A 12149-nucleotide genomic window follows, 5' to 3' on the forward strand; every position below is an offset into this window, starting at 1 on the left:
TCAGGGTTCTTGGTCCGTTACCCTCATCCTGGTTTCCTGCGTGGATACAGTATTATAGAGACCTTTTCTACACCTGTTGTCCACTCTTGGTTTGGGTTTGGATTCAGGCTTCCTGCCACAGTTATGTTAAACCTACTACTGAGTGGTTTGTTAATAAAATCCTTTTTGTTTAAGTATATAACTGTGATAGTTTTCACTGTCGGGGAAGGTTGGTGGAGGTGGGAGGGTGACAGTTGATAGATGCTGTTGGGGGCATTCTTAAGCTGGGAGGAGGGGTCCTGTTATTTTGGATTCCTACCTGCCCAGGCAGTTCAGGAGGAGTAAATTGTGTGAACTCTGACTGAATTGTGTAACAGTTCTGGAGACCGCGGCAGAACCCCTTATTGGTCATCCCTACGACATTGCTGTTTGACCAGACCCCCTTGTTGGTTGGCCTTGCAGCATTGTTGTTCCCTCCTTCCTTTTGCGTTTATGATTTACTTAGTACGGTTTAACTGGATCCTCAGATCCTGAGGGTGGGAATCACTGGAGGTGTCCGATGGATTTCTAGTTGCAACCCAGATTTGTGCAGTGTGACTGCTGCTGTGTGAGTGGTAAAAGACCCTTGAGCTTGTAAGCTGCACAGCAGAGGTGCTGGCACTGAGTGTTAGTGGGAGCTGCTGAGGTAGTGGCTGAATTGACAGCAGAGGCGCTCCTGACCTCATTATCAGCTTGGTGGAAAGCAGACACTCCTGTGGTGAAAGCCTCAGTGAGCTCTGTTAGCACGAATACTTTGGGGGAACGCAGAAACATTTGGGGAAGCCCTGGTGAGCCCTGTTAGTACTGAATATCAAGTGGAAAGCAGACGCTTCTGTGGTGAGAGTCCCAGTGAGCTCTGCTAAGTCTACGCAGGTTGTACAGAGGCTCTAGTGGTGAAAGTCACTGAGCTCTGTGTGGTGCAGCACAGGCTCCAGTGGTAAAAATCCCTGAGCTCTACTAGCTGGTATCTGTGTCTGTGTAAGTCAGACACCTAACCAATTTACAGGATGAGTTCCAGGAGGTTTGGGTCAGGTGGCTGGTCCAAGGAGGTTAATAAAAATTCTCTTGACTATTATGTGAATTTTTATGGGAAATGCAAGAATCGTTGGTCCAAAAGTGTTTTTAACGACGGTGGTGCTTTTGAAAATCTGTGTAAAATGTGTGAAAGTTTTGTAGTGTCAAAGCTGGTACCAGGTAAAAAGCTTAAGAAGCGGGCAATGGTACGGGCTATGGATGATAGCCGTAGAACTAGATTGGCATATTAAATCTAAGGACCAGCTTATCTCTCAGTTAAGAGTCAGGTAGAATAACAACAAGAAAGTAATGAGAAGTTGGCTGCTCAGAACAACATCCTGTCTTCACAACTGCTAAACTAGTCCCTGCAGATCGGCCAGCTTGAGAAGCAGGTACAAGAGATAAATTTAGAGTTGACTAGGACAGAAAAGGAGACCTTCGTTTTGACAAAGAGATTAGAGGGGTCTCAGGCAGCATCATGGGAGTTGCTGAAGGAGGTCAAGAGAACCCCAAAAGGTAGCTTGAGTCATGCTGGTTGTGAGGGCAAGATAAGTGCCTTGAGGGAGGAATTGGAATGCTATCAGTGTTGAATGCAGATCCCTTGAGAGGATATGAATCAGAAGGGTCGGATTTGGATACTACCTTTAATTCAGATAGTGTCGTGAGTAGTGAGCAGGCTGAATGGGATAGAAAGGCGGTGAGTTCTCATTCTCCTAGGTCCCCTGAGCATGTGTCTCAGGGAGCAGAGGAGGGGAATAGGCACCCGCCCATGGCACCTATCACTACCTCGGTAGTGAATTATGGACCAGTAGACCTGTTGAGACCAGGCATGAGGTGAAGCGTTACGGTCCAGAGCAGGCTAAGGCAGTAGGTAAGCTCTTAGGCCCTTTGAATAGTTAGTCTACTGTTGATTGGTTGTTCAAGCTATGTGGTATGCCTGCCATAAGCAAGGAGGATACCATAGCTTTACTAAGGGAATGTATGCCTAGTGATGATTTCACTAGGGACATTAGAGAAATGTATGAGGCAGTGTTTAAACTGTACCACCCCCATGAAAACCTGATGGGGATAGGCAGAGGGTGTGGGAGAGGCTGGAGAGGTTTCTTGCTAGGAAAAGGTTGCTGTATTGGTTGTCTGGGATGTTGCAGGTGGTGAATGGAGTAGTCACCTGTGACACTCCAGAGTTCAAAGATGTTTTTGTTCAAGGACTCCTCCCTACACTCAAGATCGTGTTAGGTCCAGTAAACACAGGTCTGATGTCGCTGCGGGAGATCGAGAGAGGCTCCGAGAGATGTATGAGTTCCAGAAGAAAGCCTTCCTGCAGCTGTGGCAGAGGAAGAAGGTGTCAGCGATGAGAAGTGCCAAGATGAACCCCAGTGTCTCAAGAAGCAAGAGGCCCAGCTACCCCGGGAGACGTCATGCTTGTAGGATGGAGAGCGGCGGTGAAGAAGCCTTATCTCCTAAGGATGCTGGGAAAAATCCTGAGTTTGTTGGGTCTGACCACCAGAAAGGGTTCCATATGGTCCTTTGGAGACGTCTGCTGAGGTAGGAGAAAAAGGATCAGATTGACGGATTACCTGCAGAAGAACTGTTGAGAAGGTTGGCAACACATGAGAGTAAGAGCCCTTCTGCAGCTGTTGACAGGCATGTGGCGATTCAAGAAAAAGTGAATGTCTTGTGACAGGAGAGATCCCTTCCTTCCTCTTTTGTGGTGGCACCCATTGAAAATGAACTCTGGGGAAGACCAGTGGTTTAAGCCAACCTGGAAGGAAGATTTGGATGGTTTGATCAGATAATACTAGTGAATACTGGTGCCACATGATCGTCGATCTGTTCCAAGAAGACACCTGAGATCAGAAGACTCCCTGTCTTGAAAACTGAGGTCCTGGAAGGCTATAATGGGAAAGAAAGTGTGGTCCCATTTGTAGGCCCTCTCAGAATTGTAGAATTGGAATGCTAGTTACTTAGTCTAGCTTTGGCATCCAATCCTTGGATGGGCAAGTGATTTTGGGTGTGGACTTGTTAACCAGATGTGATTTGATCGTGAATTTGCCCAACTGAGCATTGGTTCAGGGCAAGGCATCAGCAGGAGGATTTGTTGTCCCTGCTTGCCACCGAGTAGCTGCACTCAAGGCAGGGGCGGCTCCAGGCACCAGTGCACCAAACGTGTACCTGGGGTGGCAAGCCACGGGGGGCCGCCTGCCGGTCGCTGTGAGGGAGGCAGTCAGGCTGCCTTCAGCGGCATGCCTGCGGGAGGTCTGCTGGTCCCGCAGCTTCGGCGGCAATTCGGTGGCAAGTATGCCAAAGCCGCGGGACTGGCGGACCTCCCACAGGCATGTCGCCAAATCCGCATTACCAGCGGACCTCCCGCAAGCGCGCTGCCAAAAGCCGCCTGCCTGCCTTGCTTGGGGCGGCAAAAAACATAGAGCCGACCCTGACTCAAGGCTCCAGAGGATTTGGTGGTTCCTGTGTGGGAGCAAGAGGTCACAGAAGTGGTGGTGAGGTACGCAAAAGCTTTCGCTAATAACAAGCTACAGTGCGGTAGAATCAATGCAGAAGTGGTGGTGCTGGGTTCTGACCTGAAGCCCCAGAAGCAATACCAATATGCCAAGAATGCTGAGGAAGGGATCAAAGAGACCATTGATGCCATTCTGGAACAAGAAGTATTGGTAGAAACAGTTAGTTCATGTAATTCACCCAATATGGCCTGTGCTTAAAGCTGACAAGAAAACCTGGAGGCTCCCAGTGGACTATCAAGAACTTAACAAGGTAGCTCGCTGGATGGTGCTGGTAATGGGGAAGTTTCAAGAGGTAATATTGGCAATTTCAGCAGGTGCCAAGTGGGGTTCACTGTATTGGATTTATCCAATGCATTCTTCTCCATACCACTCCATTACAGCTCCTGGTACAAGTTTGCCTTCACTTTCGATAACCGTCAAGTTACTTTCATCCGAGTTACACAAGGATATCATAACGCACTGTCCATATATCACAAGTATGTTTTCAAGATCTGGAGTGACATAAAGAATAGGATAGTGTCATAAGTTATGTGGATGATATCCTGATTGCAACAGAGACCAGAGAAGAGCATTTGGAAATGCTAGAGACAATATTGAGCAAGATATAAGAGACTGGCTTCATAATTAACCCTGTGAAGGCCCAGATGCTGCAATAGAGAGTCACCTATCTGGGAATGGAGCTAGGTGAGTCTGGGTAAAGACCAGGTGCCCAGTGGATTGAGATGATCTGTAAGATGCCTACTCCACAAGATGTTTCATCCCTACGTTCATTCCTCGGTTTAACGGGATTTTCAAGAGATTTCATCAAGAACTATTCTGAAATTGCTCAGCCCCTATACAACTTACTGAAAAAAAATCAAGTTTGGATATGGGAAAAGCCTCAAGAGGAAGCCTTCTGCCAGTTGAAAGAAGCTTTGATTAAAGCACCTATGGTAGCCTACCTTCAACCTGACAGGCCTTTTCACCTGCAGTTGGCCACTATGGAAAAAGGACTGAGTGCAGTACTGCTACAAGATGCTGGAACAGGCATGAAGCCTGTAGCATTCAGCTCGGGGATACTCAGCAAGGTGGAAAGAAGGTTTTCAGTTTGTGAAAAGGAAGTATTGGCACTTGTGTGGGTTCTCCAACACTGGGAGTATATTGTGGGGATGTCTCCAGTCATCCTGAAGACCCCCCTCCCCCCCGTCAAATACATGTTGTCTGGAAAGATCAACAAAGGGAGAGTACCTATCCCAAGACTTGCAGAATGGACTTTGAACATGCTGAATAAGAATGTGGAAGTTGAAAAGGTCAAAGATCTATCTATCATGCCGTACACCCTACTAGTCCAAGGGGAGCAACATGAGTACCCTGTTCCATATGAAAATCCACAGTCACCAGAATCCCCATTCAAAACGGGGATTTCGTTTGAACAGGCCAGAGACCTGGAGTTAAAAATCTGGTTGGTGGACGGAAGCTGCTTCCATCATGAAGGAAAGCCCTGCACTGGGTATGCTTCCCGGCAGGTTGACACCAAAAGAATCCTTCAGGGAACAGTGACTCCACACTCTGCTCTGGCCGCCGAGGTAGTAGCTATCACAGCGGTTCTTGAAGAGGCAGATCCAGAAGACAATCTTCTGATATGCTCAGACTCTGATTGGGCTGTTCAAGCTTTCACGACCTGGATGCCTATAGGGGTGAAGAGAAGTCTGACATCAAACGATGGGAAAGTCATCACCCATTCCAAGTACCTGCTGTATGCTTGGAAGAAGGCAGTATCCAGAGAGGGGAAAGTCTTTGTGTTGAAAGTGAGAGCACACCGAAAAACCCGAGATGAAGTAGCCAAATTGAACAATAGGGTAGACTTTCTGGCAAAGGAGGCAGCACTATTAGGTCCTGATACTCTCAGTGGACCTAATCAGCAAAGTGCAACCTGCTGACCCAACCCTACAGCAATCAGACCTTGTGGTACTCCAGAACCAAGATCCAGAGATTCAGGATTTGGTTAAACAGGGGGAGTCTAAGAACTTTAGGATCTTTAAAACTAAAGATGAGCTTGTTATGGCTGTCAGAAAAAGTAATAGCGAGGGAACTACAGTGGTAGTGATACCTGTGTGTCTAAGGAAAGAACTTGTTGCTTTGGCTCATGGCCAGTGGCATTTTGGCATAGGGAAGACAGTCAATACGATCTTGACTGTCGGGAGGTGGCCTGCTTATGTGAGGTATGTAGAGCATCACATCCACAACTAATTATCCTGTCTAGACAGCAAGGTAGTGAAGGTACCCTTGCTGCACCACCCCATAGTAGATCCATGGTCTAGGTTGCTGTGACGTTATCTGACTAAAATATGACCATGAAAATCATTGTTGCTACCACTGTTATATAATTGCTACAAATCTTATACAAAGTGTGACTCATGGCCAGAAAAGGGTTAACCATCCTGAGAAGGATAATTGATCCAGATTCAACCTTTAGAGACATGATAGAAAAGTATGCGAATGGTAATTAGGGCCATTCCATGGTAGATAGGCTAGAAATTCGAAATGCAAACCTATATTGTTAGAAATTAGAGGTGATACTAATTGTATGTCTGTACTCATATCTTGTTATATGTTAGCCATGTAAACAGACAGTTCCTGTCTGGCACTATAGCTGTTGATTTAAAGATCAAAAGGGAATATTAATATTTAGATGAATCTTGGGTGAAATAATATCATTGTCTATATTGTCTTTAAAGTTTGTGATAGACTGCCTAATGGATAAATTGTCTTATGTTAGTCTGTGTAGCTAATCGGTGAGGCTTAGGAAACAGGGCTACTTCGAAGTATCCATGATTGTCTATTGTTTGCCTAAGAACTCCAACCCGTCAAAGAAGACTAGAAAACAGTATAAAAGAACCTTGGGTCCTGATCTTTTTGATCTCAGATTTGCTTAAGCTTCATCAGGGGAAGCCTAAATCACAAGGAGTGAGATCCCAGTTCTGACTGGATCGCCCTGAATATAAACGTTGGACTATAAACTATGAACTAATTCTGAAAGAACTCTTTGCAACTACAAAGCTCACCATCTCTACTATGAATCTGATTTCAGAAACTCTACTCATGTCTGTATGTATACTGATCTTTTAACCAGTACTGACTCTCTTTTCCTTTTTAATAAATTTTAGTTTAGTTAATAAGAATTGGCTGAAAGTGTGGTTTTGGGTAAGATCTGGAATATTCATTAACCTGGGAGGCAGTGTGTCCGATCCTTTGGGATTGGTAGAACTTTCTTATATGATGAATAAGATTTTCAGTAATCCTCATCATACTTGACTTGGGTGTCTGGGTGGAGGCCTCAGGCTGGGTTGCTTTAAGGGAACTGTGCGGTTAGCTTCTGGGTAACCAGTGAGATATTATAGAAGCTGTTTTGTGCTGATTTGGTAAATCTAAGTATTGGAATATCCACCGACTTTGAGGATTGTCTGACCCATTTTTTGCAGTTCACCCTAATTGAGTAACTCCAGTGTGGCTCCCTGAGACCCTGGTCACAGTTGCAAATTGATTTTATAGGCCCATTGCCTCAGACTGGGCAAGGTAACAAGTACTGTCTGGTAGTGATAGATGCTTTCTCGAAGTGGGTGAAGGCACACCCAGTGAGAAACAACACATCCAATACTATGGCTAAGGTGCTGCCGGAGCAGATCTTTTCCAGGTTTGGACTACCTGATGTAATCTATTCTGACTAGGGCCCTCACTTTGTAGGTGATATGGTTAGGTGTATGTGTCAGGCATTTGGGATAAAGCAGAGGTTGCATATTGCAGGTCACCCTCAAAGTTCAGGTTTAGTAGAACGAACCAATAGAACCCTAAAGACTGCATTGAGAAAGATAGTGAAACAATCAGGTAAAGATTGGGGTAGGAAGCTCCCACTGATTCTCATCGCACTAAGGTCAACAGTAGCTTCACATAGGCTTACACCTCACAGGGTCCTGACAGGTAGACTCATGAAGATCCCAGAGCAGTAGTGGCTAGGTGGAATGCCACCTGATGATTATCAGCCACGGATTCTGATGGATAAGTTCATGAGTGAGTTGTTAGATTCCATCAGTAAGATCCAGAAACAGGTCAACCTGAAGACGAATAGCAAGCTAACGGACAAACGACTGGGGGACACTTCAAAGGTAACCGAGTGGAACATCGGGGACAGAATGCTGTACAGGTTTTATATGGAAAAGAGCCATGCATTGAATCCCAGGTGGCCGGGCCCTGTTGTTATTGTTAACAAATCAAGTCCCACTGGTTACCAGATTGAAATTACAGGGAAAAAGAAGCGGGTTTTAAAGTGGTTCCACTCTTCCCAGTTGAAGAGCTGGAAGGGCCAATAAACATGTAGCGGAAAGCACAGGTGAGCTCTGTCTGTGCCCAGGAGGAAAGCAGAGGCTTCCATGGTGTAAGTCCCAGTAAGGGTCTGTTAGTGCTAAATATAGTAACCTGTCCCTTTTCTTTCTTTGCTTTCTAGGTGTTGCAGAATGATGCTCTGGTGTGTTTGTTTATGTGTATGGACCCTGCATTTTGGAAATGCAGTGATTGTTAACACCAGTGACCATTTTAGTTGTGAGGCCAATAACAGTTATGTAATCCAAGGAATGCCTCTTCAACTTAATGGCACCATAGCTATATACACAAATGAACGACTGACCAATTGTTACATGGTCTGGGAAGACAAGTCCAGTGGAAGGACTATGACTTGTTACCAGATGTGCCTGTTACTTTGGGGTACGCTCATTTATTACTGTTCTGGGGGTGGGAGGGGGGCGTTCTGTAATTCTATCAATGTACTGCTTGTGTCACTTATGTGTTCATATGGAGCCATAGGCGTGCGCAGCACATTTCATTAGGGTGTGCACCCAGGGAGCCCCGCCCCCACCATGCCCCCATCCACTCACTCCTATTTCCCGCCCCCTGACTGCCCCCATCAGAACCCCCAACCCCCCCTGGTCCTTGTCCCTGACTACCCCCTCCTGGGACCCTTGCCCCTAACTGCCCCCAAGGACCCCACCCCCTATCTAAGCCTCCCTGCTCCTTGTCCCCTGACTGCCCCCCTAGGACCCTATCCTCTACTTGTCCCCTGACTGCCCTGACCATTATCCACACCCCCGCCCCCAGACAGACCCCTGGGACTCCCACATCTATCCAACCGCTCCCCGCCCCCTGACAGGACCCCCAGAACTCCTGACCCATACAACCCCCCCGATCCCTGCCTGCCCCAACCCCTCTCCACACCCCTGCCTCCTGACAGGCCCCCCCCCCAGAATTCCCAACTCATCCAACCCCCCCAGCTCCTTGTCCTCTGACCACCCCCTCCAGAGAACCCCCACCCTAACTGCCTCCCCAGGACCCTCCTTGCTCCCTGTCCCCTGACTGCCTTGACCCCTATCCACCCCCCACCACCTGACAGACCCCGGGACTCCCATGCACCATCTAACCCCCCCTGCTCCCTGACTGCCCCCTCCAGAGACCCCCCCACCCCTAGCTAGCCCCCTGGGATCCCACTCCCTATCCAATCCACCCTGCTCCCTGTCCCCTGACTGCGCCCACCCCTTATCCAACCCCCCCGGCCCCGGACCACTTACCATGAGGCTCCTAGCAGCATGTTTTGCTCTGCACAGAGCCAGACACGCTGCCCTGCAGGAGCGGGCAGCCCCCCGCCCTTCGGAATGCTGCACGCGCGGCGGCATGGCTCCAGATGAGCGGGGAGCGTGTCTGCCTCCCCGCGGAGCCAAACACTGCCCCGCGGGCGCACGCAGCCCCAGCCCCCAGAGCGCTGTGCGCTCGGCAGCATGGCTCCAGGGGAGGAGGGAAGGCGCGGGAGGGGCCGGCGGCTTGCTGCACTCGGCCAGGTGCACCGGCCCGGGAGCGCGGACCCCGCAGCTTGCCGCACTGGGAGAGTGGGGCCATTTGCCCACCCCTGCATTAGGGTGTGCCTGGGCACACCTGGCACACCCCATGTGCACGCCTATGTATGGAGCTCTAGTTCTCCCTTCTGCAAGTCCCCTCCCAATGGAGCTATCCTGCAGGACCTAGGTTCTGGTTCCTCCATCCACACGATCAGATGAACACACACACACACACACAGTGCAAGTCTGAGTGGAGTAGGTCAATCTGCCCTCTCATGCTGACCCCTTATATGTCCCTGGACTCAGTGGGCTGGGCCAAGCAGCACTTCCAAGCTGCCATCCTCGTATGTCATAGGTTCAGCACGTCCCTATTCCCACTTTCACATTACAATTGTTCTGATAGTAACCCACTTGATGAGCAAACCCCACAGTAGTTTGGGCGCTACAGGGATCTTTGTTTAGGTAAGAGGAGTGTTGCTGCAGAGTAAATGGGGAAGCCAAAAACACAAAAGAGTCAAGTTCAGAGAGAGAGAGAGAGAGGGAGGGAAACAACCAGCTTAACCATAACAGTTATTTATTGAATAATAGTGATAACCACACAAGGAGAGCTTAAACAGACACAACAATTACATTATTAAAGATTACAAAAACTGATCAAACAAGTCAGAGTTAAAAAGTTATACCTGAGGTAGAAAAGAAAACAGAGAGAGAGAGAGAGCTGGGGTCTCACTACTCCATGAAGCTTGAACTGGTCGAGGTTCCCAGGTGATGGTGGTAGCTCAGGGTGCTGGAGACAGGCAGAGCCCCCAGCACGATCAGTCAGGAGAAGATGAAGTCCCAGTGGAACTCATGCAGGGTTTGAATCCAGGCATCAGAACACTTACTTGAGCATGGATAGGGGTCTTTGTAGGGAAACAACTATGGTTCAAGGGAGAACTCTAGATTTGTTTATTGGTAAACTGATGACTCAGGGTGTTTCTTTAGGCTAGACAATAGGAACTGATCATTCCTGACTATGGGTGGTGTTCTTTCAAGGGCGCTCACAATGCAAATAGGCAGCTATTTTTATTTTTATTTTTATTTTTATTTTTCTATTTTGGATGTCAATCAAGGATTCATTACTAGAACTGGTCTGATAACTGCTGAGCTGGGTGTGTGCAGGCGTAGGTTCATTAACATCTGGAGCAGAGATCCCCCATGATGCAGTGCGTCCCTGCTTTTCTGGTCCCAGAGTTCAGTGCGGTTCTTGCCTTGGAATCTCTGTTCTCCATTCTGTATGCTAATAGAGATACCTCCCTGTCCCATCTTTGATGCAGATGAGGCGAGGGGAATTGTCTTAATCCTGTCACCCTTGTCAGGAGGGGTTTAGGTGTGTCTCCCACCGCCTTTTTATTGCTTTCTGTAACTCTTTCTTCTGACTGGTTTTGGTTCAAGCAGAGGCTGGTGTGTGTGTGTCCTTCATGAGTCAGACAGGTTGGATACTGCGCCCTGGTTCCCCAAGAACACAGCACTGACTGGTATCAAGTCCCCCCGTTGATGGGGTGCTTGCGCTGAGCGAGTATCCCCATCACATCCTTGCTCTGTGGTACCGGCTCTGATCGTCCATCCATTGCAGCTGCCACATCAGTCATTGTATCCAGCAAACTAGCAGAACCAGACCAATTGCTAGTATAATTTGGAAACCGATGATCACCACAATGGGGTGAAGCATGATATTCAAAAGACCTGTTGCACTGGGGCTCCACCCAAGCAAAGTCTCCCAGCAGGAGTGACGGCCTGTGTTTTTAACTGTGGCTGCAAGCCTAGAAATCGCCTGGTTGTGGGTGTTGAATCTCGGGTTTGCCATTCTCCCCCAAAGTTCTGAGCCTTTGCTCCTCAGCTTGTAAAGAGGGATGAGTTAATAGTCCCTTAATGGCAGTGAGACCCATTCCCAGTGAAATGGGGGAAACCTCCTTGTAGAGCTCAGGATCGGCATTTAAATGTTGTACCGTCCATATAGGCACAATACACTTAATATCACAACTAACAATGGTGGTTACATTACAGAAACAGTGATTAACGTAAAGCACCATGGGTTGAATCCAATGTCCATCAATCAATATAATCGTACATCTTGTCCTTATACATACACATGCTTTACCAACATAGACAATAACAGATTCTTCTTCCTAGATAACATCGAAAGAACAGTGAGACTTATTCCCAGGTTGTGGGAAAAAGAATTTATGTTCCTCCAATGCTTGGTCTTCACAGATATAGCCCAAACCTTCTTTTCTCCTACACCCTTTTACATTTACTGTAACATAACACATCCACACATTATCTTTCTGCCAGGCCCAAGTGTTAGGTTCTCTGGAGTACATTACTGAGTTACCATTAATCTGTAATTCCAGTGGGACTACTGGGTGGATTACTCTAATTTCTTTGCCCGCCACAGTTATCAGGAATAACTGCAAACTTTGCTGGTGGTGATTGTACGAAGCGTTAACTAGTCTCCACCAGGGCTGGAGGACTAATTCTTCCTCTGTTACATGGGGCTGAATTGAGTTGATTGCCGCCATGGGAATTTGTCCTGCTATGGCTTGCCAAATCATTCCCATGACTACGTTTTGGGTGAGAACCGGAGCTTGCTCACACGCCGAGGCCAATGAGACATTATTCTGGAGGGACTGTACATCAGACATTATTAACTCTTCATCCTTTTCTATGAGTCTTTCCCATCCAAGAAATACTTTACTTA

Source organism: Trachemys scripta, chromosome 17, assembly GCF_013100865.1.
Source record: "Trachemys scripta elegans isolate TJP31775 chromosome 17, CAS_Tse_1.0, whole genome shotgun sequence".
Taxonomy (NCBI): domain Eukaryota; kingdom Metazoa; phylum Chordata; order Testudines; family Emydidae; genus Trachemys; species Trachemys scripta.